This window comes from Lactuca saligna, chromosome 2, assembly GCF_052625555.1.
Source record: "Lactuca saligna cultivar CGN05327 chromosome 2, ASM5262555v1, whole genome shotgun sequence".
NCBI classification, from domain to species: domain Eukaryota; kingdom Viridiplantae; phylum Streptophyta; class Magnoliopsida; order Asterales; family Asteraceae; genus Lactuca; species Lactuca saligna.
The window spans coordinates 187,028,010-187,035,975 of record NC_136418.1 but is presented as its reverse complement, the minus strand read 5'-3'; the positions used below and the strand labels follow the sequence as shown (position 1 = coordinate 187,035,975).

General features: G+C 34.7%; 1 long non-coding RNA gene across 2 annotated transcripts; it reads right to left on the bottom strand.

Moving 5' to 3' along the window:
• Nucleotides 1–3,290: 3,290 nt before the first annotated feature.
• Nucleotides 3,291–5,122, bottom strand: LOC145029447 (uncharacterized). Of its 2 annotated transcripts, none has more exons than XR_013676547.1 (3): nt 4,915–5,122; nt 3,829–4,217; nt 3,291–3,733 (listed from the first exon to the last, which is right to left on the bottom strand). It is a non-coding gene; the product is annotated as an uncharacterized LOC145029447 (long non-coding RNA). The 2 variants fall into 2 exon arrangements; XR_013676546.1 differs by having other exon boundaries at nt 4,072–4,217.
• Nucleotides 5,123–7,966: the final 2,844 nt, after the last annotated feature.

The following is a 7,966-nucleotide window of genomic DNA, read 5'->3' as shown; positions in this document are numbered from 1 at the left end:
AATAAAACAATCAAAAGACAAACGAAAACCGACGTCGAATAAAGAACCTATGAAATTTTAACGAACTTTAGGAGGCCCGGCCTATTAAAATTATATCATTAAAAATAAAGTCAAAACTAGCCGACGGAGTCTAAATGAAAGTTGTAGAGCATAATCTCACCTACGCGTGGATATAAAGAACGCGAAAAACGGAGCTCGTACGCGAAAGTTACGGAATTTAGAAGTTGGAAGCAGGGATTACGCCCCGCGTACTCTGGGAGTACGCCCCGCGTACTAGACCCAGAGTCGAGTCCCATCGGCCCGCCCAAGCTACGCCTAGCTAGCCAGGAGCCGTAAGCCATGACGTATCTCTACGCCCAGCGTAACGACGTACACGCTGCGTACGTGAGTACACCCCGCGTACGAGGCAATTCCAGCCTATAAATAGAAGGCTTAAGCTCGAGTTTTTGCACACAAATCACAATCCCCCAGCCATTCTCTCATACTTCTAAGCTCCAGAGACCCTCCCCTCACCTCGGTTTCCGCACTCGAGCCCCCGACGAAAGATTTACGTTGCAGAGATCCCCGAAGAGCCCGACGACGCAATTATCCGCGATCGAAACTCTGCTCAACTCTAGCCCCTCTCTTCAAACTTAACGAGTGAGTTCATACCCCTACTTTTCAATTCTTTTTCATGTTTTAGGGGGGGAAATACAAGTACATTACACGTTAAAAGTATCGTTTTATAAACATAAATGCAATTTCTAACTTCGAATATCGATACAAACATCTTATGTATACAAGGGCGAGTATATCACTAAGTTATTTCTACGAAATGGAACATACTATCTGAAAAACTATAATGGGTATAGTTAGCAAGTCAATCCTACATTTTATACAATTTGAAAAACGAACCACTTTCAAAAGAAGTAAGGTTATTTCATTGTAAATCTATTTATACTAGTCAATGTGAGATATTTAAACTTCAACGTACATTTTTGTATGCATTTCAAGTCCTATATTATATACCATAATCTCTTGGAGGGAGAGCGTGATACTTGTGTATAGATCTATACGGGATTGACAATCCCGCACCTAAACTACTAGCTATAGTTAGACCGGCAGGTCTGGGGTGACAAATGTCATAACACTGCAACACTTGAAGAATGTTGTTACAGGCCGTCAGTGTCAATAGTATGGTTATAAAACTCACATAAAAAGTATAAAACAAGATTGATTTACGAGATTCATATGTGCATCGCAGTTTTCCTACATTATATTTCCATACTAAATTATTGTCATCATTTGTTTATAAAAGTTACTAACACATTCCAACTTGGGAACCTTTTTCATTTTACAAGAAAATATTGGATTTTCTAAAAACCTCGTTTACCAAATTACTACCAAAAGGAATATACTTTTCAACTCGGAACACTCATGAACTCACCAACTTAATTGTTGACACTTTTCAAAACCACTTGTATTTCTCAGGGAATCAGTGATATAGGTAAACTACCAGCTTTTGGAAGAAGGAACACAAAGGATGTTTTTATCATTAAACATTTATCATCATATTGTAATATTCTTTTGATAACATGTATAACGCAACAATATACGTTTTCATTTTTATATATATGATGGTTGTGTTACTTTCTTTACAATATTCAATCGTTGTGATACTACGTGAAGTCATCCACCCCCGAATGTTTCCGCCATTCTGGTTTGGGGGTGTGACAGATGATTAGATTGAGATTAGAACCATGGAAATCACTCAAGGGAGGTTAGAAAACCAAACCATATCATTTATTGAGGCCAAAGTCGACATTGGGGTTCAACCCTAAACCATAAACTCAAAAATAGAGCTACAACGGAAGGATTTATACCTTCTTAGCCTTTGATTACTTCTCTTCTTTGCTTGAATGCTTCACAACTCCACTTGAATCAAACCCTATATGCCAAAAGAGTGAAGAAATCACCATTTCTGTCTCCCTTTCTATCGGTCACGTTCTTCCCAAGCAAATGGGAGAGAAGACCCATTAACTAACTTTGAACTTTCCCAACTTGCCATTTTTAGTTCCTCCTTGCAAAAGCTCTTTCAAAATAACTCCAAACTAACTTAGAAGCTTTAATTAACTTCCAAATGAGTTCCTCTCCATCCTAATCTTCACAAACTAAGTCCAAGTTATTAAGTTGGTCAAATCTCTAGTCAAACCTATGTCTCACCCGATTGTCACAAATCCCCTTTTAACTTTTAAGATGTTATAATTTTTACTTCTAACCATCTAAACTTCATATCAACTAATGATATGTTTATTCCTTGATGATTTAACTACATAAATCATTTTTTATTCAATTTATTAATTTAAGAATTCGGTCTTAAATTTTAGGATGTTATATTCTTCATCTTCAAAAGTCCATGATTGAAGTAAATTGTGGCGATGGTATGTTTTTAGTTGGATAAAGGTGAGTGTGTTCCTTCCCAATTTCAAAATTTAAAAGTACTACTATATAGGAGCAAATGATTCGGAAAGTGCATCTGAAATTTAGGGTTAGTGGGAAGTTTTCCATGGACCTGTTGATCTGAAATTCAAAAGTATGTTGTTACTTCTTTATTATGGTAAATGCAAAAATCCAAAAACAACAATTTTGTTTTAACAAAATTGAAGATGTAAATGAATCATATATGGATTGGTAAATAAATACATGTCTAATCAGACTATTAAAACCCAGAATGGAGGAAAAATTAAATGAAGCTAAGTTAATCTAATGGAAACATATCTTCACTTAGGTTTTTGCTCGTCTGATTCTTTTATATTTTTCTTTCTAGATAGTAATTTTGACGTTTGATGCTAGAATCCATAAGTAGCTTCATAGCATTTGACCATAATCTTAAAGACATGATTTCCTTTTTTTCCCTTGGCCACCACCATTTGAACCCTGAAAAAATATGATTTCAAAAAGAAAACTAAAAAAACTCAAAAGTTAGAAGTCAGAATAAGAAAAATAAGAAATTAGAATAAACAATATTTTGAGTACCTTGTCCGCGTTCGAAGAAGAAAGAATCGTTTGAGTACTTTGTGTAATCGAGTCCAAAAGTAGAAACCAAAAGAAGAAACAAAACCATAAAAAATAATGATTAAAAGTTAGAAAAAAAGATAACAAATGAGAGTATCAGTTGAATCCAAGTTTAAATAAATTAACCTAAACATCATCTTCTCCCAAAAAAAAAAAAAAAAATCAACCATACCTCAACAAGGGTATGAATCTGATCAGTAATTTTGCTCTAAAAATGCATAGATCGGACTGTTAATTGACCTTGAGAGTTAAACTTGGTAATTGTGTATTGTATTCATAAAGGGAAAAATATATAGAGTATATATAGACTACACATTTACACAAAGGATCCTATAATATAAACATTTATCTAACATTCCCCCTCAAGCTAAGGCCGGGGACGAACTCTTAGCTTGAACTTCAAAGTGAGAAACCGATTTGAAGGCAGTGGCTTTGTGAAAACGTCGGCTATTTGGTCTTGTGTAGAAATGTGTTGAACGGACAGTTTCCATTGAGCAACTTTTTTCTCTGTCAAAGTGAAAATCAACCTCTACATGCTTTGTTCGCGCATGGAAGACATGATCGGCCAATAAATATGTGGCTCCCAAATTATCACACCATAAAACCGGAGCAAATTTGATTGGTACTTGGAGTTCTCATAAGAGAATCTCCTTTATAAATCTTAAATTTAAACTGCTATCTGAAGAGAAAAAAGGGAAAAGAATTACAAAAATTAATAATTTTTTTCAAATTAGGCACAATAACTTGATTATACATATCAAAACATGATTATACCATGCAGATTCATGTTTCTATTCACTTCGCATGTTAGGTCTTCGGGCGACTTTTATAGAAAAAGTCAACAACTTCGCAAATTCTCGTTTATAAATCTTATATTTAATTAATTGACTTCTACCATGAAACAAAAAATGAACCTTGATGCGTGAATTCAAAAATATATTTATGTGGTGTGTAACCCTTACAACATAAAATTAGGTAAAAGAGTAAAACTGAAAGAAAATGAAAACCAAAGCTTACTTGTGCAACCCTTCATTCGATAAAGAAGACACACTATAACACAAAGGTGTCTAGATACCACTGGACCAAAAATTTCTTTGTAGAAGGCACAAAAGAGCTAAAACATTGAATTGCCAGAATGGTAAGGTAAGTCCCTCATCACCCACCTGGAATGGAAAACCATGATGATATTTTATTATTTATAAAAAATAGAAACTGAAAAAGTGAAGGAACTACCTTAAGAACATTATTAATATTCTTAATAACAAAGTGAAATATTGTAGTTATTTCAAACTCAAAGACTGAATAAGACCTAACGACATCACTTTACTGTTTCAATGGCTGTATTTTAGTATTTCTGATAAAAAATTAGTAGCTTCAAAGGTTTAATATGGAATTGGTTTCTTTAAGGCATTTTGTCAAACATTTGGTATGCATCTTAATAAAGAGCGCCTATAAAACAGTTAAACTCGTCCGTAAAACCCAAACCAAAGCATCAAGATCAAAAAAATCATGAAAGGATTTGTTCTAGGTAAAATTATATATATTCAAACATACTTGTTAAAAGAACGAAAAAAATAGGCATATCTCACTGAGGAAACCAAGAACCTTATAAAGATGAACTTAAAATTGAATGAAGGATAAAACCGAACATAATGCATTTTCTTGTAGCAGAAGTAACAACCAAACAAAGAATCTTGGAATGAAACCCAAACACACCTTAAAAAGTTAGTAATTGACATTATAGATACCAAGTAGAGAAAAAAACCAGATGTTATAATCTTTTTATAAGAAAAAAGAATGAATATCCATAAATATATATCATTCGCATTCATGAAATTAAAATTACGATTGGAAATTTACCTCAAGGGAAAGGGACGGTCAATATGAGGTATATAGCGCTATCTTTTAGCGTCTTATTGAATCTACGTAAGAATTTCTAAAATTCCTTCACTGCACAATTGAATTGGGGTATCAAATAAGCCTAAAATCAAGGTTTTCATTTGTAATTGAATCAAAGTCATGACCTCCTAATCTCCTATGCTTTTATGGTGGTGGCAATGAGAGAAAAAAAAAACGAAACGATTGAGATGCAAAGCTCTTTATCAACGCTAATTAATTAAGAACGTACAAAGTAGTTAATTTAGGTGTTGTTTGTTTTTTCTAAGCGAAAATTCGTGAAGTCTGCCGACCACCTCTGCAATCATCTGTACCAGAAGAGGTGGAACAAACGGCTGCAACCCATAATAAGAAACATATTTGTGTTTTTAACATCTGTAAAGTGCTGCAGTAAACTGAAATTTAAATAAACTAATTTTATAAACTGAAAATATTTTTCAACACCGAAATTTAAATAATTATAGTCTTAAAACATTAAAAGAGTACTAAAGAGAACATGTAAAAAACAAAAATGTAAAACTTAAAAAAAAAACTTACAAAAATATAAAAGAAGCTAACAATTTTATTCTAGGAAAAAAAAACTAATTTTAAAAAACATAAAAAAGAAAATAATAAAAAAAATTTAAGAAATAATTGCAAATGATGTCTACAAAGTTCGTAAAAAATTACACACATTAAAAAAAAAATGAAATTGAAACTGAAAATATTATTAACAGAAACGGTAAAAAAATTAAAAAAAATAAATTTTTAAAAAATAAAAATCAAAGTTCAAAAAAAAATTTGGAAGCTATAATAAGAAATTGTATCAAATCCGTAAATAAAAGTTTTAAAAAATCTAAGTTTAAAAAAAAAGTTAAAAAAAATAAGTTGTACCAAAATTCTAAAAAAAAATCAAAAAATGAAAGTTGAAGAGATTTGAAGAGGTAAGTCAAGTGCTGCCGTACGCAGCACACGCGCAGATGTTTTTGCAGTCTGAAGTCATCCAAAAAACAAACTACTGTGAGGGGAAAGTGTTGCGCGTATGCTGCGCCGTGCAGCAGAAAGTGGTTTGAAGAGGTTTTAAAAAAAACAAACAATACCTTACTCTCCATTGCAATCGCAGGAGTTAGAGCGAAATTGGAGAGAGAACCGCCAAAAAAAACTGTAATTATTAATACTATTGACGACGGGACGGGCAGTGAAAAACCGTAGTCAAAATCAGAGCCATACGATGTGACATCCCCAAAATCTCGGCCCGAAAAGACCGATTTCATTTATGCTTTTTAAAATAATTTTCAGAGTAAATCCTTTTAATTTTAAAAGAGATGCGGAATTTGTTCCCAAAAACAAAACATGATAAAATAGATATTTATCAAAACATTTCATAAAGAAATATGATTTCATTTCATAATCAAAAGTCGGGATGTCATGTTCCGATACAGATCATAAAGCATAAACGATAGCATTACAAGTCTTTCAACAAATATATACATATACAGACTTGTAAACAAAACAACTTGATGTTCGCCCATCTTAAGCTCTTGCGCCACTTCCTGTAAAATAAATCAACTGAGTGGGTCAGGCTTGGGAGTCTGGTGAGCATATAGGGTTTTCAACCCACAATAAATAATTAAATTAATTATTATCAACCAACAATAACCCAGTTACCCATTCCCGTTATTCTCACTTTATGTCCCTAAAATAACTAACACAAGGGACCTAGTCTAAGAATATTTCATCGGGGCGACTACACATGCTTCGGGGGTTCCTCAGCAATATAAGTCAAATAAGGCAACCATGGGGGGGATGGAATACAGCGAATGAACACCCAAGTTCATTAACACCTACAGGTTATGAGCCTGCTAGCATTCCACTGGACTATCTAGAAAAGTCTGTGGTCGTCATCTAAATTCCGCTAGATGACTGGATCAAAACAACATCGAGGCCTCTCATCTGTTTATTACACACCAACTATCTACCCATATTCTACCCAACATATTAGTAGATAAAATATACATTTTTATACGTAGTTTCAAAACCTGTATAGCATGCTCAATCAAAACATTTTTCACATAACAGATGAGGCATACACACATAACACGTATTTCATAGAGAATACTTCAGATCTATAAGATAGAAGAGAGTGAATATACATTCACACGTATAACAACCAAGTATATACACATAACACGTATTTTATAGGAAATACTTCATAATATTGTGTTGGAATGAAAGTAACTACACACTCACATGATCAGAAGATGATCGGGCAGCACTACGGCTTGCAGAAGAGGTGTTTCTCCGTAGATCTGGAAGATCTTCACGAAACCGGGCTCCTCGCGGGCAGCGTTTCGGCTCGGGAATAACGCTCTTCGGGATTCTCGGGGCTTCGGATCTTGCTTCGGGGCTCGAGAATATTACCGGGGCTTCGGGGTATAAACGGCACGCAAAACGAGGCAAAACTTAGAGAGAAAGAAGAGTTTGAACAAGAGAAAATGGCTGAATTCGAGTTCTATTTATAGGCTGCTGGGTCTGGGATTACGCGGGGCGTACTCAAATTACGTGGGGCGTACTCAGTACGCGGGGCGTACTCGGGTTACGCGGGGCGTACTTTGACGTCACTGCGTGCGTCGACTGGTGGCACTCGAGTATTGGTCAGACAAGTTGCAACCGACTGAGTACGCGAGGCGTACTCAAATTACGCGGGGCGTAATTGACTTGTCAATTTTCTAAATTGCGTAACTTTCGCATACGAGCTCCGTTTTCGACGTTCTTTATATCCACGCGAAGGTCAGGCCGTACTCTACAACTTTCATTTAGACTCCGTCGGCTAATTTTCACTTTTATTTTTATTATTTATTTTTAGAAGGCCGGGATAGAAAAACTTCGTTATAAATTCATAACTTCTTCGTCTGACGTCCGTTCTCGCCTAACTTTTCATTGCTTCGCTACTAACAACAAGATCTTCGATTCTCATTTAGATTGTTTCAGCTAAAAACCGCTCGATCTCAAATCGAGTATTCGGGCTGCATACTAC